Below are 22,593 nucleotides of genomic sequence, written 5' to 3' on the forward strand. Positions count from 1 at the left end.
AAAGTTTCGTGTATCACAAAGACGTTTCGGGCATTCAAAAGTCAGGTACGATTAATCATGGCAACAAGTAAATGTAATAACATACATTCGATAATTCACAAGTATTAATAATAATAATTATTAATAAATAAACGTTGGAAAATCCAGGTTCGTTACAATATGAGACGTTTTTCAAAGACTGCATTCATTTTAATACAAACTATAACCTTTATTTCATCAATAAAGGTTTAAAAAGCTTTACGTAGATTATCAAATAATGATAATCTAAAATATCATGTTTACATACGACTATTACATAATGGTTTACAATACAAATATGTTACAACGAAATAAGTTTCTTGAATGCAGTTTTTACACAATATCATACAAGCATGGACTCCAAATCTTGTCCTTATTTAAGTATGCGATAGCGGAAGCTCTTAATAATCACCTGAGAATAAACATGCTTAAAACGTCAACAAAAATGTTGGTGAGTTATAGGTTTAACCTATATATATCAAATCGTAACAATACACCAGAAGATTTCATATTTCAATATACATCCCATACATAGAGATAAAAATCATTCATATGGTGAACACCTAGTAACCGACATTAACAAGATGCATATTTAAGAATATCTCCATCATTCCGGGACACCCTTCGGATATGATATAAATTTCGAAGTACTAAAGCATCCAGTACTTTGGATGAGGTTTGTTAGGCCCAATAGATCTATCTGTAGGATTCGTGTCAATTAGGGTGTATGTTCCCTAATTCTTAGATTACCAGACTATAAAGGGGCATATTTGTAGTGACCCGAACTTTTCCATGTTTATATATATTAATTGAGATTGATGTTTACATGATTAAATGTTTCCAACATGTTAAGCAATCAAACTTATTAAGACTTGATTAATTGAAATAGGTTTCATATAGACAATTGACCACCCAAGTTGACCGGTGATTCACGAACGTTAAAACTTGTAAAAACTATATGATGACATATATATGGTTATATATGTAGTTAACATGATATTATGATAAGTAAACATATCATTAAGTATATTAACAATGAACTACATATGTAAAAACAAGACTACTAACTTAATGATTTTGAAACGAGACATATATGTAACGATTATCGTTGTAACGACATTTAATGTATATATATCATATTAAGAGATATTCGTACATCATAATATCATGATAATATAATAATTTAAAATCTCTTTTGATATTATAAACATTGGGTTAACAACATTTAACAAGATCTTTAACCTAAAGGTTTCAAAACAACATTTACATGTAACGACTAACGATGACTTAACGACTCAGTTAAAATGTATATACATGTAGTGTTTTAATATGTATTCATACACTTTTGAAAGACTTCAAGACACTTATCAAAATACTTCTACTTAACAAAAATGCTTACAATTACATCCTCGTTCAGTTTCATCAACAATTCTACTCGTATGCACCCGTATTCGTACTCGTACAATACACAGCTTTTAGATGTATGTACTATTGTTATATACACTCCAATGATCAGCTCTTAGCAGCCCATGTGAGTCACCTAAAACATGTGGGAACCATAATTTGGCAACTAGCATGAAATATCTCATAAAATTACAAAAATATGAGTAATCATTCATGACTTATTTACATGAAAACAAAATTACATATCCTTTATATCTAATCCATACACCAACGACCAAAAACACCTACAAACACTTTCATTCTTCAATTTTCTTCATCTAATTGAACTCTCTCAAGTTCTATCTTCAAGTTCTAAGTGTTCTTCATAAATTCCAAAAGTTCTAGTTTCATAAAATCAAGAATACTTTCAAGTTTGCTAGCTCACTTCCAATCTTGTAAGGTGATCATCCAACCTCAAGAAATCTTTGTTTCTTACAGTAGGTTATCATTCTAATACAAGGTAATAATCATATTCAAACTTTGGTTCAATTTCTATAACTATAACAATCTTATTTCAAGTGATGATCTTACTTGAACTTGTTTTCGTGTCATGATTTTGCTTCAAGAACTTTGAGCCATCCAAGGATCCATTGAAGCTAGATCCATTTTTCTATTTTCCAGTAGGTTCATCCAAGGAACTTAAGGTAGTAATGATGTTCATAACATCATTCGATTCATACATATAAAGCTATCTTATTCGAAGGTTTAAACTTGTAATCACTAGAACATAGTTTAGTTAATTCTAAACTTGTTCGCAAACAAAAGTTAATCCTTCTAACTTGACTTTTAAAATCAACTAAACACATGTTCTATATCTATATGATATGCTAACTTAATGATTTAAAACCTGGAAACACGAAAAACACCGTAAAACCGGATTTACGCCGTCGTAGTAACACCGCGGGCTGTTTTGGGTTAGTTAATTAAAAACTATGATAAACTTTGATTTAAAAGTTTTTATTCTGAGAAAATGATTTTTATTATGAACATGAAACTATATCCAAAAATTATGGTTAAACTCAAAGTGGAAGTATGTTTTCTAAAATGGTCATCTAGACGTCGTTCTTTCGACTGAAATGACTACCTTTACAAAAACGACTTGTAACTTATTTTTCCGACTATAAACCTATATATTTTCTGTTTAGATTCATAAAATAGAGTTCAATATGAAACCATAGCATTTTGATTCACTCAAAACGGATTTAAAATGAAGAAGTTATGGGTAAAACAAGATTGGATAATTTTTCTCATTTTAGCTACGTGAAAATTGGTAACAAATCTATTCCAACCATAACTTAATCAACTTGTATTGTATATTATGTAATCTTGAGATACCATAGACACGTATACAATGTTTCGACCTATCATGTCGACACATCTATATATATTTCGGAACAACCATAGACACTCTATATGTGAATGTTGGAGTTAGCTATACAGGGTTGAGGTTGATTCCAAAATATATATAGTTTGAGTTGTGATCAATACTGAGATACGTATACACTGGGTCGTGGATTGATTCAAGATAATATTTATCGATTTATTTCTGTACATCTAACTGTGGACAACTAGTTGTAGGTTACTAACGAGGACAGCTGACTTAATAAACTTAAAACATCAAAATATATTAAAAGTGTTGTAAATATATTTTGAACATACTTTGATATATATGTATATATTGTTATAGGTTCGTGAATCAACTAGTGGCCAAATCTTACTTCCCGACGAAGTAAAAATCTGTGAAAGTGAGTTATAGTCCCACTTTTAAAATCTAATATTTTTGGGATGAGAATACATGCAGGTTTTATAAATGATTTACAAAATAGACACAAGTACGTGAAACTACATTCTATGGTTGAATTATCGAAATCGAATATGCCCCTTTTTATTAAGTCTGGTAATCTAAGAATTAGGGAACAGACACCCTAATTGACGCGAATCCTAAAGATAGATCTATTGGGCCTAACAAACCCCATCCAAAGTACCGGATGCTTTAGTACTTCGAAATTTATATCATATCCGAAGGGTGTCCCGGAATGATGGGGATATTCTTATATATGCATCTTGTTAATGTCGGTTACCAGGTGTTCACCATATGAATGATTTTTATCTCTATGTATGGGATGTGTATTGAAATATGAAATCTTGTGGTCTATTGTTACGATTTGATATATATAGGTTAAACCTATAACTCACCAACATTTTTGTTGACGTTTAAAGCATGTTTACTCTCAGGTGAATATTAAGAGCTTCCGCTGTCGCATACTTAAATAAGAACAAGATTTGGAGTCCATGCTTGTATGATATTGTGTAAAAACTGCATTCAAGAAACTTATTTTGTTGTAACATATTTGTATTGTAAACCATTATGTAATGGTCGTGTGTAAACAGGATATTTTAGATTATCATTATTTGATAATCTACGTAAAGCTTTTTAAAACCTTTATCTATGAAATAAAGGTTATGGTTTATTTTAAAAATGAATGCAGTCTTTGAAAAACGTCTCATATAGAGGTCAAAACCTCGCAACGAAATCAATTAATATGGAACGTTTTTAATCAATAAGAACGGGACATTTCAATATTCGATTCGATAATTCAACCATAGAATGTAGTTTCGATTACTTGTGTCTATTTCGTAATACGGTTATAAAAATAACGCATGTATCCTCAGTCCCAAAAATATATATTGCAAAAGCATTTAAAAGGGGAGCAAATAAAACTCACACATATAAATATTGTAAAACAGTTCATAAAGCATTTGCATGTATTCTCAGCCCAAAAACGTAAAGAGTAAAAAGGGAGCAAATGAAACTCACACATATAAATATTGTAAAATAGTTCATAAAGCATTTGCATGTATTCTCAGCCCAAAAACGTAAAGAGTAAAAAGGGAGCAAATGAACTCACTTTCACAGATTTTTTACTTCGTCGGGAAGTAAGACTTGGCCACTGGTCGATTCACGAACCTATAACAAATATGTACATATATATCAAAGTATATTCAAAATATATTTACAACACTTTTAATACATTTTGATGTTTTAAGTTTATTAAGTCAGCTGTCCTCGTTAGTAATCTACAACTAGTTGTCCAACGTTAGATGTACAGAAAAAAATTGATATATATTATCTTGAATCAATCCACGACCCAGTGTATACACGTCTCAGGCTAGATCACAACTCAAAGTATATATATTTTTGGAACCAACCTCAACCCTGTATAGCTAACTCCCACATTACTGCATATAGAGTGTCTATGGTTGTTCCAAATAATATATACACATGGGTCGATATGATATGTCAAAACATTTGCATACGTGTCTATGGTATCCCAAGATTACATAATATATTAGAATACATGTATAATACAATATAAGTTAGCTAGGATATTATTAATATAGATTTGTTACGAATTTTCACGTTGCTACAACGAGAAAAATTATCCAATCTTGTTTTACCCATAACGTCTTCATTTTAAATCCGTTTTGAGTGAATCAAATTGCTATGGTTTCATATTGAACTCTATTTTATGAATCTAAACAGAAAACATATAGTTTTATAGTCAAAAATATAAGTTACAAGTCATTTTTGTAAAGGTAGTCATTTCAGTCGAAAGAACGACGTCTAGATGACCATTTTAGAAAACATACTTCCACTTTGAGTTTAATCATGATTTTTGGATATAGTTTCATGTTCATAAGAAAAATAATTTTCCCAGAAGAACAACTTTTAAATCAAAGTTTATCATAGTTTTTAATTAACTAACCCAAAACAGCCCGCGGTGTTACTACGACGGCGTATGTCCGGTTTTACAGTGTTCTTCGTGTTTTCAGGTTTTAAATCATTAAGTTAGCATATCATATAGATATAGAACATGTGTTTATTTGATTTTAAAAGTCAAGTTAGAAGGATTAACTTTTGTATGCGAACAAGTTTAGAATTAACTTAACTATGTTCTAGTGATTACAAGTTTAAACCTTCGAATAAGATAGCTTTATATGTATGAATCGAATGATGTTATGAACATCATTACTACCTCAAGTTTTCTAGATAAAGCTACTGGAAATAAGAAAAATGGATCTAGCTTCAAAGGATCCTTGGATGGCTTGAAAGTTCTTGAAGCAGAATCATGACACGAAAACAAGTTCAAGTAAGATTTCCACTTGAAATAAGATTGTTATAGTTATAGAAATTGAATCAAAGTTTGAATTTGAGTATTACCTTGTATTAGAAAGATATCTTACTGTAAATAAGAAAGATTTCTTAAGGTTGGATGATCACTCTACAAGATTGGAAGTAAGCTAGCAAACTTGGAAATATTCTTGATTTTATGAAACTAGAACTTGTAGAATTTATGAAGAACACTTAGAACTTGAAGATAGAATTTGAGAGGGATCAATTAGATGAAGAAAATTGAAGAATAAAAGTGTTTGTAGGTGTTTTGGTCGTTGGTGTATGGATTAGATATATAGGATATGTAATTTTATTTTCATGTAAATAAGTCATGAATGATTACTCATATTTTTGTAATTTTATGAGATATTTCATGCTAGTTGCCAAATGATGGTTCCCAAATATGTTAGGTGACTCACATGGGATGCTAAGAGCTGATCATTGGAGTGTATATACCAATTACATACATCTAAAAGCTGTGTATTGTACAAGTACGAATACGGGTGCATACGAGTAGAATTGTTGATGAAACTGAACGAGGATGTAATTGTAAGCATTTTTGTTAAGTAGAAGTATTTTGATAAGTGTCTTGAAGTCTTTCAAAAGTGTATGAATACATATTAAAACACTACATGTATATACATTTTAACTGAGTCGTTAAGTCATCGTTAGTCGTTACATGTAAGTGTTGTTTTGAGACCTTTAGGTTAACGATCTTGTTAAATGTTGTTAACCCATTATTTATTAAATCAAATTAGATGTTAAATTATTACATTATCATGATATCATGATGTATTAATATATCTTAATATGATATATATACATTAAATGTCATTACAACGATAATCGTTACATATATGTCTCGTTTCAAAATCATTAAGTTAGTAGTCTTGTTTTTACATATGTAGTTCATTGCTAATATACTTAATGATATGTTTACTTATCATAATATCATGTTAACTATATATATATCCATATATATGTCATCATATAGTTTTTACAAGTTTTAACGTTCGTGAATCGCCGGTCAACTTGGATGGTCAATTATCTATATGAAACATATTTCAATTAATCAAGTCTTAACAAGTTTGATTGCTTAATATGTTGGAAACACTTAATCATGTAAATAACAATTTCATTTAATATATATATAAACATGGAAAAGTTCGGGTCACTACAGTACCTACCCGTTAAATAAATTTCGTCCCGAAATTTTAAGCAGTTGGAGGTGTTGACGTATCTTCTGGAAATAAATGCGGGTATTTCTTCTTCATCTGATCTTCTCGTTCCCAGGTGAACTTGGGCCCTCTACGAGCATTCCATCGAACCTTAACAATTGGTATCTTGTTTTGCTTAAGTCTTTTAACCTCACGATCCATTATTTCGACGGGTTCTTCGATGAATTGAAGTTTTTCTTTGATTTGGATTTCATCTAACGGAATAGTGAGATCTTATTTAGCAAAATATTTCTTCAAATTCGAGACGTGGAAAGTGTTATGTACAGCCGCGAGTTGTTGAATTAACTCAAGTCGGTAAGCTACTGGTCCGACACGATCAATAATCTTGAATGGTCCGATATACCTTGGATTTAATTTCCATCGTTTACCAAATCGAACAACGCCTTTCCAAGGTGCAACTTTAAGCATGACCATCTCTCCAATTTCAAATTCTATATCTTTTCTTTTAATGTCAGCATAGCTCTTTTGTCGACTTTGGGCGGTTTTCAACCGTTGTTGAATTTGGATGATCTTGTCGGTAGTTTCTTGTATTATCTCCGGACCCGTAATCTGTCTATCCCCCACTTCACTCCAACAAATTGGAGACCTGCACTTTCTACTATAAAGTGCTTCAAACAGCGCCATCTCAATGCTTGAATGGTAGCTGTTATTGTAGGAAAATTCTGCTAACGGTAGATGTCGATCCCAACTGTTTCCGAAATCAATAACACATGCTCGTAGCATGTCTTCAAGCGTTTGTATCGTCCTTTCGCTCTGCCCATCAGTTTGTGGATGATAGACAGTACTCATGTCTAGACGAGTTCCTAATGCTTGCTGTAATGTCTGCCAGAATCTTGAAATAAATCTGCCATCCCTATCAGAGATAATAGAGATTGGTATTCCATGTCTATACATATATAGTTTCGGTACCACCTATAAACTACTCCTGCTTTCTGTTTCGTTCGACCAACAAAGCCCAATCCCACCTCGCTATCTCTGTGGTGGCTGCTATATATGTTCCTGTTGCAGCTGCAATCGAACACCATCCCACAGTCATATATATATATATATATATATATATATATATATATATATATATATATATATATATATATATATATATATATACCACAACGAACCACCACCATAACTTACCCGATAACAAATCACAAACCCACTTATTTTTTTTCCTTCTTTCTTTCCTGTTCGCTGCTATTGTGCTGCGTATCCTTTCTGTCCTAAACTGTAACGAATTAGTGTTGAGGATGTTATGTAAATAATGAACATGATGATGATGAACCTGATGGTGACGATGTATGATGATGAGGATGGTTACGATTATGATTATGATGATGATAATCGTATTATGATGATGATGTTAATTGTGTTATGATGATGATAATTGTGAGTTGATGATGGCGTTCCTACTCGCAATCATCCCTTTTGGCATATAAACGTCGGCTGTTATTTTTTTTTTTAAACCGAAACCCTTATTGGGCTATATGTTGAAATCATGAAAACTGATTTTTGGGTTGGGCCGTGGTTTAATTAATTGGGTCTTAGAAGAAGGAAAATAAACAGTTATATAAAACGGTTTATATAAAAATTAACTCTAATATAAATCAGAAAAGTTGATATAGATGGATGGTTATGGATGCTTTCGGGTGAGCGAGTGGTCTAAGGTTCGAGACCCGGCTGTGACATTACATTTTTTTGGGACTTCTCTTAAGGTAGCCTATTTTCTTTATTTATTATTATTATTATTATTATTATTATTATTATTATTATTATTATTATTATTATTATTATTATTATTATTATTATTATTATTATTATTATTATTATTATTATTATTATTATTATTATTATTATTATTATTATTATTATTATTATTATTATTATTATTATTATTATTGTTGTTGTTGTTGTTGTTGATGCTAAGATTATTATTATTAAAAGTAATTAAATTATAAGTATTATTATTATTGTTATTATTATTAGTATAAGAATCATTTATAAATTATTATTATTATTGATAATACTAATATTATTATCTTAAAATAAAATCGTATCATTTTATTACTAAGTATAAATATTATTATCATTATTACGATTATGATTATTATTATCATTATTAGTATGAAAATAATATAATTTATTATTATTTTCATTAATAGTAGCATTAGAATTAATTTATGATTATTAATAACAGTATTAATATCAATGTAAGTATTACTATTTTTGACATAAGTATTAACACTATCCTTATTATTATAAACGTTAATAACAGTATTGTTATTGAAGATCATTATAACTATTATTAAAAAAATTATTATTTAGTTATCATTTTAATTAAAATTATTATTATTAGTATTATCATTAATTTAACAAACAAAAGATGGTTATATAAAAATATGTTTAAAACAAAACTTAACTATATTAATATTGTTACTATTTAAAATATATATTATTAACATAAAAATGATATAACTAGTATATTATTAATAATAATAACATAGAAATTTGTTCGATTACAATTATGTATATTAATAAGTACACAAATGATATAGGTTCGTGAATCCAAGGCCAACCCTGCATTGTTCAGTTGTTCAATATTGTTATATGTATTTTTACTACAAAATACAGTATGGTGAGTTTCATTTGCCTTTTTACCCTTTATATTTTTGGGCTGAGAATACATGCGCAATTTTTATAAATGATTTACAAAATAGACACAAGTACGTGAAACTACATTCTATGGTTGAATTATCGAAATCGAATATGCCCCTTTTTATGTAGTTTGGAAATCTAAGAATTAGGGAACAGACACCCTAACTGACGCGAATCCTAAAGATAGATCTATCGGGCCCAACAAGCCCCATCCAAAGTACCGGATGCTTTAGTACTTCGAAATTTATATCATGTCCGAAGGAGGATCCCGGAATGATGGGGATATTCTTATATGCATTAAGTTAACGTCGATTACCAGGTGTTCAATCCATATGAATGATATTTTGTCTCTATGCACGGGACGTTTACTTATGAGAAATCTTGTGGTCTATTAAAATGTTGGTAATGATTATTTATGTTAAACTAATGAACTCACCAACCTTTTGGTTGACACTTTAAAGCATGTTTATTCTCAGGTATGAAATATGTCATACCCCGTCCTAATCCATCTGGACAAAGTCACCAACATCTGGTCCCATTGCGATGATCGACTCCAAATAATGTCTTTAAAATGAGTAAATGCACAGCGGAAGATTTCTTCCATACCTGAGAATAAACATGCTTTAAAGTGTCAACCAAAAGGTTGGTGAGTTTATTAGTTTAACATAAATAATCATTACCAACATTTTAATAGACCACAAGATTTCTCATAAGTAAACGTCCCGTGCATAGAGAAAAAATATAATTCATATGGATTGAACACCTGGTAATCGACGTTAATTTAATGCATATAAGAATATCCCCATCATTCCTGGATCCTCCTTCGGACATGATATAAATTTCGAAGTACTAAAGCATCCGGTACTTTGGATGGGGCTTGTTGGGCCCGATAGATCTATCTTTAGGATTCGCATCAATTAGGGTGTCTGTTCCCTAATTCTTAGATTACCAGACTAAATAAAAAGGGGCATATTCGATTTCGATAATTCAACCATAGAATGTAGTTTCACGTACTTGTGTCTATTTTGTAAATCATTTATAAAAATTGCGAATGTATTCTCAGCCCAAAAATATAAAGGGTAAAAAGGCAAATGAAACTCATCATACTGTATTTTGTAGTAAAAATACATATAACAATATTGAACAACTGAACAATGCAGGGTTGGCCTTGGATTCACGAACCTACATCATTTGTGTACTTATTAATATACATATTTGTAATCGAACAAATTTCTATGTTATTATTATTAATAATATACTAGTTATATCATTTTTATGTTAATAATATATATTTTAAATAGTAACAATATTAATATAGTTAAGTTTTGTTTTAAACATATTTTTATATAACCATCTTTTTTTTGTTAAATTAATGATAATACTAATAATAATAATTTTAATTAAAATGACAACTAAATAATAATGTTTTTAATAATAGAATGATCTTCAATAACAATACTGTTATTAACGTTTATAATAATAAGGATAGTGTTAATACTTATGTCAAAAATAGTAATAATTATATTGATATTAATACTGTTATTAATAATTACAAATTAATACTAATGCTACTATTAATGAAAATAATAATAAATTATATTATTTTCATACTAATAATGATAATAATAATCATAATCGTAATAATGATAATAATATTTATACTTAGTAATAAAATGATACGATTTTATTTTAAGATAATAATATTAGTATTATCAATAATAATAATAATTTATAAATGATTCTTATACTAATAATAATAACAATAATAATAATACTTATAATTCAATTACTTTTAACAATAATAATCTTAGCATCAACAACAACAACAATAATAATAATAATAATAATAATAATAATAATAATAATAATAATAATAATAATAATAATAATAATAATAATAATAATAAATAAATAAAGAAAATAGGCTACCTTAAGAGAAGTCCCAAAAAAATGTAATGTCACAGCCGGGTCTCGAACCCAAGACCACTCGCTCACCCGAAAGTATCTATAACCATCCATCTATATCAGCTTTTCTGATTTATATTAGAGTTAATTTTTATATAAACCGTTTTATATAACTGTTTATTTTCCTTCTTCTAAGACCCAATTAATTAAACCACGGCCCAACCCAAAAATCAGTTTTAATGATTTCAACATATAGCCCAATAAGGGTTTCGGTTTTTAAAAAAAAATAACAGCCGACGTTTATATGCCAAAAGGGATGATTGCGAGTAGGAACGCCATCATCAACTCACAATTATCATCATCATAACACAATTAACATCATCATCATAATACGATTATCATCATCATAATCATAATCGTAACCATCCTCATCATCATACATCGTCACCATCAGGTTCATCATCATCATGTTCATTATTTACATAACATCCTCAACACTAATTTGTTACAGTTTAGGACAAAAAGGATACGCAGTACAATAGCAGCGAATAGGAAAGAAATAAGGAAAAAAATAAGTGGGTTTGTGATTTGTTATCGGGTAAGTTACGGTGGTGGTTCGTTGTGGTGTTCGAAGGTGACTGTGGGATGGTGTTCAATTGCAGTAGCAACATGAACATATATAGCAGCCACCACAGAGATAGCGAGGTGGGATTGGGCTTTGTTGGTCGAATGAAACAGAAAGCAGGAGTAGTTTATAGGTGGTTTAAAAGGTGGTAGACAAAAATGGTGGATTGTGGTTGACGATGGTGATGTCTGATGGTTGAAGGAGAGGAACAAGATGGTGAGGTGATCATGGTTGTCGGATGGTGGCAAAAACCATAAGGAGCAGGTGGGGTTGTTTGGTGTTAATGATTAATCAAGGTGGTGAAAAGTGTGAGGTGGTTTCGTGAAGGATGTTGTAGGTTCACGATAGTGGAGGAGAGACAAGGTGGAGAAGATTGTGGGTGTCATACGAGTATTGTGGTATCGGGTGATTTATTGTGATCGAATAACAAACAACCGAGTATGTTATTAGTGAATTTCGTTTGAATAGAATCAACGAAATGATCAATAGGTGGGTTTGTTGTGATGATTTCTAATAGAGATGATAGTGTTCTTCGAATAGCAATAACAAACTAGTGATCATGATGATTCGATGTTTGGTTATGATGGATGTTCACGACAACTATCAATAGTAAACATGAAGCAAAGAAATCGAATAATAATGGTTGAAGGTGTTCATGGTTTGGTGAGATGTTGGTTTTTGAAGTAGAACCATGGGTTTCAATGAATATAGTGATGATATTGGGTTTAATAATTGTGTTTTAGTAGTAGAAAAAGAAAAGGTGGTAGTGTTATGCATATATGCGTGTGATTAAGTCAACAAAATGGAGTATTGTATATATAAATATATGTACTCTTGTGTAAAGTCGTTAATCATATATCATATATTAATATATAAATTATCACATGTGTGAAAAATAGAAGCAGCCTTATAATTTGGTTGTATCTACCGACAGTTTTCACGGGGTGTGTCCATTGCTAAACAGTTGACGTATAAAAGTGTTCATAAAAATCCCAAACTTTTAGATTAAATATATTTAATTATTTCACTCATTAACTGTTTGAAACCTGATCAAAAAGGTTCGATAATTGTTTATTTTCTATTCTAATTTATATGTACGGAGTACTAATATTTAAACTTAAAAATGTAAAAATATTTTTAACAAATCCAAAATCTTCGTAATCAACTTACTATTCAACTTTTATCTTAATCATTCATGAACATGTATTATATCTATATTAAAGCTAACGAAACGTCAACCGAGTGTTACTGAAATTTACTAATTAGGCTCGAAATCAGTTATTTTTAATATATTCTCTTTCTATATGCAACCAGTTTTAAATAGCAAGTTTTATCTACTAAAATAAATATATTATATATATTTTTTTATATAATTATATATATTTACAAGAAATATTTACATACATATTTATATATATATATATATATATATATATATATATATATATATAAATACATTTATAATAATAGCTTTCATTACATCGCATAATATTTTACATATTTATTTCCAACAATTAAATCATATATTATTTCAAGTAATATTTCAAATTATTATTATATAAGTATGTATATATATATATATATATATATATATATATATATATATATATATATATATATATATATATATATATATATATATATATATATATATATATATATATATATATATATATATATATATATAAATGTTCATGTATCTGTTTACAATTCGTTGTTCGTGAATCGTCGGGAATGGTCGAAGGTCAATTGAATACATGAAAACAGTTCAAAGTTTTTGAGACTCAAACTAACAGAATTTTCTTATCATGTCGAAATCATATAAAGATTAAGTTTAAATTTGGTAAAAAATTCCCGGGTCGTCACAGTACCTACCCGTTAAAGAAATTTCGTCCCGAAATTTGAGTGAGGTTGTCATGGATAACAATAAAAATGTTTTCATGACAAATATAAGTTGAAAATAGGATTTTATCAACATTGAGTATCATGGATAAAATAATTAGATTATTCGAAGAGCACGAATGAAGCTATTACAAAAGATTGAAATGAGGAAAATAAGATTTGCCTTAGCTTTTGACGTAGTCAGGGTTGAATTTAGAAAATAAGGTGCGTCTTAGCTTCTGACATTGGCTTGGTTGAATTCCGGAATTCAAGAGAGTTGAAGAAAATCTTCAAAATCTAAAAGATTTGATTTCTTCGGCGAATAAGGAAATTAAGATCTCTATAATTAAATACGGTGATCTGCCTCGATTACTCTGTCTGATATTTCCACTATAAATGAACTTCTTCCGTTCCATTATTTTCACCATTCCAATACTTTCTTTCTTAGTTCGTACACCCAAAGGATTGTGAAAATGCTTAATCCAGTTCTAATCCTTGATATTTTCCTAATTATCATTTCTATCATCCTTCTTTTCAATCTTTCCATTGAAAAATCTGTTTACTTCTACTATTACCTCGGGTGATACTATTCTTAATTATACCGTGTCTTTATATTGCTATTCCTATTAATATCCATGGTTTGTAACCTCCGTGTTGTTATTGGGCTTTATATTTTCTCTTATATTTTGAAGATCTTTGCCTTTTTATTATCCTCCCGACCTCTAATAAAGCGAGTAACAGTCCAGGATTCGTAAGTATGGAATTTTGGATAAACATCATGTTCTAAATAAGAAAGAATGTATTAGCACGATTTGATTTGTCAAATTACTAGAATCACTGAGAATAGAACGATTAAGAATATATTTTCTTGATATGTTTAGAAGTCAATCAGAATGAAAAAGTTATGTAACATGACACATGATGACATTATAATCTGTGAATCATCATGTTCCATTTAGAAAACTCGGCATAACTTACTGTAATATAATCACGTTGATCAGGTGTCATTATATTATACTAACTCATGCATCAGTTCCCAACACTACTTCAAAAACATTCATGTTTTAAGCTCGAAAGTTTACAGAATATAGAAACTAACAGTTTCTATATGATGTAACACTGATAACACTAAGAGATTAATAATTTCAGATAAGATTGGTTATGAAAATATATTCAGAAATATCGAAAATATTTATAATGAAAGATACGATAATATCTTTGAATATCTAAGATCAGAGGATGATGGAGACTATTGTCCGCAAGGGTTTAGAATAAGGAGCAAGATATTCGCTAAAGACTTCAGCAGGCATTGAATCTTTTGGATTCTTTGAAGTCAAACTTATTCTTTGTGATTTGTCCACGGTCTCCTTCATAGTTTCGCATAATCCGCTTTTTGGTACTAAATTTTCTATTGAGTGTTCCCAATACTCCATTCTTTATCATCAAATTTTCGACGGTTAAGGTCGTGTACAGTTTTTGCTGCTGTATTCAGCTTTTTCAACATTCAGAGTATTGAATTGCAGACTGGGTGCTTTTCAGAATTTCAGAATGAAAGATCATAACTCTAAGAGATAAATGTTATATGTTTACATAAAACTGTTGATGTAGACATGCTGCGAGGTTTCAAAATACTGATTGCTGATTCTCGGTATTTGGTACGGAAATTCTCATTATCAGATGTAGATGAGTAGATAATAGGATTTCAATGAATATAATAACTTTTCATAAGGTCAAAGATCAATGAAGTTGCTGGTGAGTTTACTGCTAATGTAGTGAGATATAAATGGTTTTCCGGTATTGATGACGAACGGTAAACTTATATATCAGGGTTATAATAAGCTAATCTGAGTGAAAATTTGAAGTTGATTTGCTGGAGCTGTGACAAAATTAGCCTATTTGGAAAGGGATTGCAAAGTTATTTTGGGTAATAATAACGCCAAAGGAGCTAGCATAGATACGGTTTAAACGCTTACTCAGGTTCCGAGTGTTATCAGGTGCATAACTATATGCATAAATCTTTCCTTCCGTAGATGAGATGCAGTTGGTCCATTCTCCCGAGTAAGGTGTTTTCAAGAATCATGAAAAGTTTGAACGCAGATTGTAATCATCAAGATACAAATGAGGTTTAAAATGAGATCAAGTGGCAAACTTGAAGAATTGTTTAGTTTCATATGTTATAATCAATATTTTAATTCATTTTTAATTGTCCTATCTTGATAGTCTACATTCGATAGTCCACAGTTAACAGTCCAATAATTCATATATAGTTCAATTTATAATATTCGAATTAATTAATACGTATCGTGACCCGTGTACATGTCTCAGAATCAATCACAACTCAAACTATATATATTATTTGAGAATCAACCTCAACCCTGTATAGAGAACTCGATCATTACTGCATATAGAGTGTCTATGGTGATTCCAAATAATATATATAGATGCGTCGATAAGATATGTCAAAACCTTGTATACGTGTCCCTATTTTTAAAGTGCGTAAAATAAATAACAGAAATTAAATAACGATAAATAAAGTGCGTAAGGTAAATAACAGAAATTAATGACGATAAATAAAATTGCGAGAATATAAAGTGCGATAATTAAATTGCGATATATAAAATGTAATCAGTTAGCTAGGAACAGTTAGCTGGAACAGTTAGCGTGAATTCTTAACAAAATTTCTCATAGTTAATTCGTTTGTTTCTAACAAATTTTATTTTGTTCAATGTTTTCTTCATTATGCCACTTGTTGGATTCTGATAAGTCAAAATCCAATTATGAAATTGAATGAAAATGATTATTTTGTGATGAACAGATTCGTACTTCTGTGGTTGTAAGTAGAATAGTAAATGACTATTGAATCTGATTCGAAGAATGTACAGTGTAACTTATTAATGTGAAATCTAAATATTTCTAGGGTATTACCTACCCGTTAAAATATTTTCACCATTAACAATTTGTACAAAAGAATTTTTAGTTACAATCTTTATGAAAATATACTTACATATATATATTTTCTTCAGATGTAATATAGTTTTAATGAGTTATTATGATATTAAACTCATTTGATTTACCGTTAGAACATGAATATATAATCTCTAAAACATTAGAGATTACATAATCATCATGATGAACGAAGATACATGATGCAGAACATCATGTAGAACGATGATTATGCTCGGGGTACCGATTGTGATGTTGAGGCGTGTGTTGTTGGGGTTTGTGTTGTTGCTGGTGGTATAGTTAATGCTGTTGATGTTGCTGAAGCTGGTACATTTTGCACCATATTTTCCAAGGCTACAACTCGGGCACGAAACTCATTGACTTTATTACTCCGGGATGATTGTCGGTATGAACAAGCAAATGAATAAGGTTTTGAATTTGAGATAGTATATAATCATGGCGATATATTCGGCTAATGAGGGCGAACAAAGTGATTCGAATTGGTTCGCCGGTGAATGCTTCAGGTTTTTCGTCAAAGCGTGAATTTGGTTGATGGAAAGGATCACCTTCTTTTCGTCTCCAATGATTTAGTAGACTACGAACTCATCAAATGAATTGGTTGATTCATTCTAGGACACTGCTTTCGGAGCATAGGTGAAACTTCATATCGGAATAGTTGTCAGAACTCGAGGAATTCGAACTGGTTGAGGGATTCATCTCGTACAATCAGATGAAGGATTTTCGACAAGAAATAGATTATAGGATGTAGATTAGTACCTTGCAATACATAATTTACATATGTATATATAATACTAAAATCCCATAAGTTACGGAGGAATCTACGGAAATTGTCAGGCAAAGTAACAATAACAGATACACTAAGATATGAATTTATCTATACACAGTCTATGCAATAGAGGCAGTAAGACATGTCTAGACTTTAAGGATGATAAGCGATTAATTTTTGACACAAAATGATAAGCAAAACTTTTGACATGCAGACACGGTCGAAGTCCAGACTCACTAATGCATCCTAATGACTTATCAGTTAGACACAATAATGCAGGCCTGGTTCGCTAAGACCACCGCTCTGATACCACATGTCATACCCCGTCCTAATCCATCTGGACGAAGTCACCAACATCTGGTCCCATTGCGATGATCGACTCCAAATAATGTCTTTAAAATGAGCAAATGCACAGCGGAAGATTTCTTTCATAACTGAGAATAAACATGCTTTAAAGTGTCAACCAAAAGGTTGGTGAGTTCATTAGTTTAACATAAATAATCATTACCAACATTTTAATAGACCACAAGATTTCTCATAAGTAAACGTCCCGTGCATAGAGACAAAATATCATTCATATGGATTGAACACCTGGTAATCGACGTTAACTTAATGCATATAAGAATATCCCGATCATTCCGGGATCCTCCTTCGGACATGATATAAATTTCGAAGTACTAAAGCATCCGGTACTTTGGATGGGGCTTGTTGGGCCCGATAGATCTATCTTTAGGATTCGCGTCAATTAGGGTGTCTGTTCCCTAATTCTTAGATTACCAGACTAAATAAAAAAGGGCGTATTCGATTTCGATAATTCAACCATAGAATGTAGTTTCACGTACTTGTGTCTATTTTGTAAATCATTTATAAAAATTGCGCATGTATTCTCAGCCCAAAAATATTAAGGGTAAAAAGGCAAATGAAACTCACCATACTGTATTTTGTAGTAAAAATACATATAACAATATTGAACAACTGAACAATGCAGGGTTGGCCTTGGATTCATGAACCTATATCATTTGTGTACTTATTAATATACATAATTGTAATCGAACAAATTTCTATGTTATTATTATTAATAATATACTAGTTATATCATTTTTATGTTAATACTATATATTTTAAATAGTAACAATATTAATATAGTTAAGTTTTGTTTTAAACATATTTTTATATAACCATCTTTTGTTTGTTAAATTAATGATAATACTAATAATAATAATTTTAATTAAAATGATAACTAAATAATAATGTTTTTAATAATAGTTATAATGATCTTCAATAACAATACTGTTATTAACGTTTATAATAATAAGGATAGTGTTAATACTTATGTCAAAAATAGTAATACTTATATTGATATTAATACTGTTATTAATAATCATAAATTAATACTAATGCTACTATTAATGAAAATAATAATAAATTATATTATTTTCATACTAATAATGATAATAATAATCATAATCGTAATAATGATAATAATATTTATACTTAGTAATAAAATGATACGATTTTATTTTAAGATAATAATATTAGTATTATCAATAATAATAATAATTTATAAATGATTCTTATACTAATAATAATAAAAATAATAATAATACTTATAATTCAATTACTTTTAACAATAATAATCTTAGCATCAACAATAATAATAATAATAATAATATAATAATAATAATAATAATAATAATAATAATAATAATAATAATAATAATAATAATTATAATTATAATAATAATAATAATAATAAATAAAGAAAATAGGCTACCTTAAGAGAAGTCCCAAAAAAATGTAATGTCACAACCGGGTCTCGAACCCAAGACCACTCGCTCACCCGAAAGCATCCATAACCATCCATCTATATCAGCTTTTCTGATTTATATTAGAGTTAAATTTTATATAAACCGTTTTATATAAATGTTTATTTTCCTTCTTCCAAGACCCAATTAATTAAACCACGGCCCAACCCAAAAATCAGTTTTAATGATTTCAACATATAGCCCAATAAGGGTTTCGGTTTTAAAAAAAAAAATAACAGTCGACGTTTATATGCCAAAAGGGATGATTGAGAGTAGGAACGCCATCATCAACTTACAATTATCATCATCATAACACAATTAACATCATCATCATAATACGATTATCATCATCATAATCATAATCATAATCGTAACCATCCTCATCATCATACATCATCACCATCAGGTTCATCATCATCATGTTCATTATTTACATAACATCCTCAACACTAATTCGTTATAGGTTAGGACAGAAAGGATACGCAGCACAATAGCAGCGAACAGGAAAGAAAGAAGGAAAAAAAATAAGTGGGTTTGTGATTTGTTATCAGGTAAGTTACGGTGGTGGTTCGTTGTGGTGTTCAAAGGTGACTGTGGGATGGTGTTCGATTGCAGTAGCAACAGGAACATATATAGCAGCCACCACAGAGATAGTGAGGTGGGATTGGGCTTTGTTGGTCGAACGAAACAGAAAGCAGGAGTAGTTTATAGGTGGTTTAAAAGGTGGTAGACGAAAATGGTGGATTGTGGTTGACGATGGTGATGTCCGATGGTTGAAGGAGAGGAACAAGATGGTGAGGTGATCATGGTTGTCGGATGGTGGCAAAAACCATAAGGAGCAGGTGAGGTTGTTTGGTGTTAATGATTAATCAAGGTGGTTAAAAGTGTGAGGTGGTTTCGTGAAGGAGGTTGTAGGTTCACGATAGTGGAGGAGAGACAAGGTGGAGAAGATTGTGGGTGTCATACGAGTAGTATGGTATCGGGTGATTTATTGTGATCGAATAAAAAACAACCGAGTATGTTATTAGTGAATTTCGTTTGAATAGAATCAACGAAATGATCAATAGGTGGGTTTGTTGTGATGATTTCTAATAGAGATGATAGTGTTCTTCGAATAGCAATAACAAACTAGTGATCATGATGATTCGATGTTTGGTTATGATGGCTGTTCACTACAACTATCAATAGTAAACATGAAGCAAAGAAATCGAATAATAATGGTTGAAGGTATTCATGGTTTGGTGAGATGTTTGTTTTTGAAGTAGAACCATGGGTTTCAATGAAGATAGTGATGATATTGGGTTTAATAATTGTGTTTTAGTAGTAGAAAAAGAAAAGGTGGTAGTGTTATGCATATATGCGTGTGATTAAGTCAACAAAAGGGAGTATTGTATATATAAATATATGTACTCTTGTGTCAAGTTGTTAATCATATATCATATATTAATATATAAATTATCACATGTGTGAAAAATAGAAGCAGCCTTATAATTTGGTTGTATCTACCGACAGTTTTCACGGGGTGTGTCCATTGCTAAACAGTTGACGTATAAAAGTGTTCATAAAAATCCCAAACTTTTAGATTAAATATATTTAATTATTTCACTCATTAACTGTTTGAAACCTGATCAAAAAGGTTCGATAATTGTTTATTTTCTGTTCCAATTTATATGTACGGAGTACTAATATTTAAACTTAAAAATGTAAAAATATTTTTACCAAATCTAAAATCTTCGTAATCAACTTACAATCCAACTTTTATCTTAATCATTCATGAACATGTATTATATCTATATTAAAGCTAACGAAACGTCAACCGAGTGTTACTGAAATTTACTAATTAGGCTCGAAATCAGTTATTTTTAATATATTCTCTTTCTATATGCAACCAGTTTTAAATAGCAAGTTTTATCTACTAAAATAAATATATTATATATATATTTTTTTATAATTATATATATTTACAAGAAATATTTAAATACATATATATATATATATATATATATATATATATATATATATATATATATATATATATATATATATATATATATATATATATATATATATATATATTTATAATAATAGTTTTCATTACATCGCATAATATTTTACATATTTATTTCCAACAATTAAATCATATATTATTTCAAATAATGTTTTAAATTATTATTATATAAGTATATATATATATATATATATATATATATATATATATATATATATATATATATATATATATATATATATATATATATATATATATAATGTACATGTATCTGTTTACAATTCGTTGTTCGTGAATCGTCGGGAATGGTCGAAGGTCAATTGAATACATGAAAACAGTTCAAAGTTTTTGAGACTCAAACTAACAGAATTTGCTTATCATGTCGAAATCATATAAAGATTAAGTTTAAATTTGGTAGGAAATTCCCGGGTCGTCACACCCCGTCCTAATTTAAATTTTCCATATATATTAATCGAACAAATTTAATCCCTTTTTACTCATTACATTTTTGGGCTGAGAATACATGAAAATGCTTTATTAACTGTTTTACAATATTTATATGCGTGAGTTTCATTTGTCCTTTTTACTCTTTACATTTTTGGGCTGAGAATACATGCAAATGCTTTATTAACTGTTTTACAATATTTATATGTGTGAGTTTCACTTGCTCCCTTTTACTCTTTATATTTTTGGGACTGAGAATACATGCGCTGCTTTTATAACTGTTTTACGAAATAGACACGAGTAAATGAAACTACATTCTATGGCTGGATTATTAAACCGAATATGCCCCTTTTTAGTCTGGTAATCCAAGAATTAGGGAACAGACACCCTACTTGACGCGAATCCTAAAGATAGATCTATCGGGCCCAACAAGCCCCATCCAAAGTACTGGATGCTTTAGTACTTAGAAATTTATATCATGTCCGAAGGAGGATCCCGGAATGATGGGGATATTCTATATGCATATTGTTAATGTCGGTTACCAGGTGTTCAATCCATATGAATGATTTTTGTCTCTATGCATGGGACGTATGTTTATGAGAAATGGAAATATGAAATCTTGTGGTCTATTAAAATAATGGAAATGATTGTTATGATAAACTAATGAACTCAC

This window comes from Rutidosis leptorrhynchoides, chromosome 2 (assembly GCF_046630445.1).
Source record: "Rutidosis leptorrhynchoides isolate AG116_Rl617_1_P2 chromosome 2, CSIRO_AGI_Rlap_v1, whole genome shotgun sequence".
Lineage (NCBI taxonomy): Eukaryota > Viridiplantae > Streptophyta > Magnoliopsida > Asterales > Asteraceae > Rutidosis > Rutidosis leptorrhynchoides.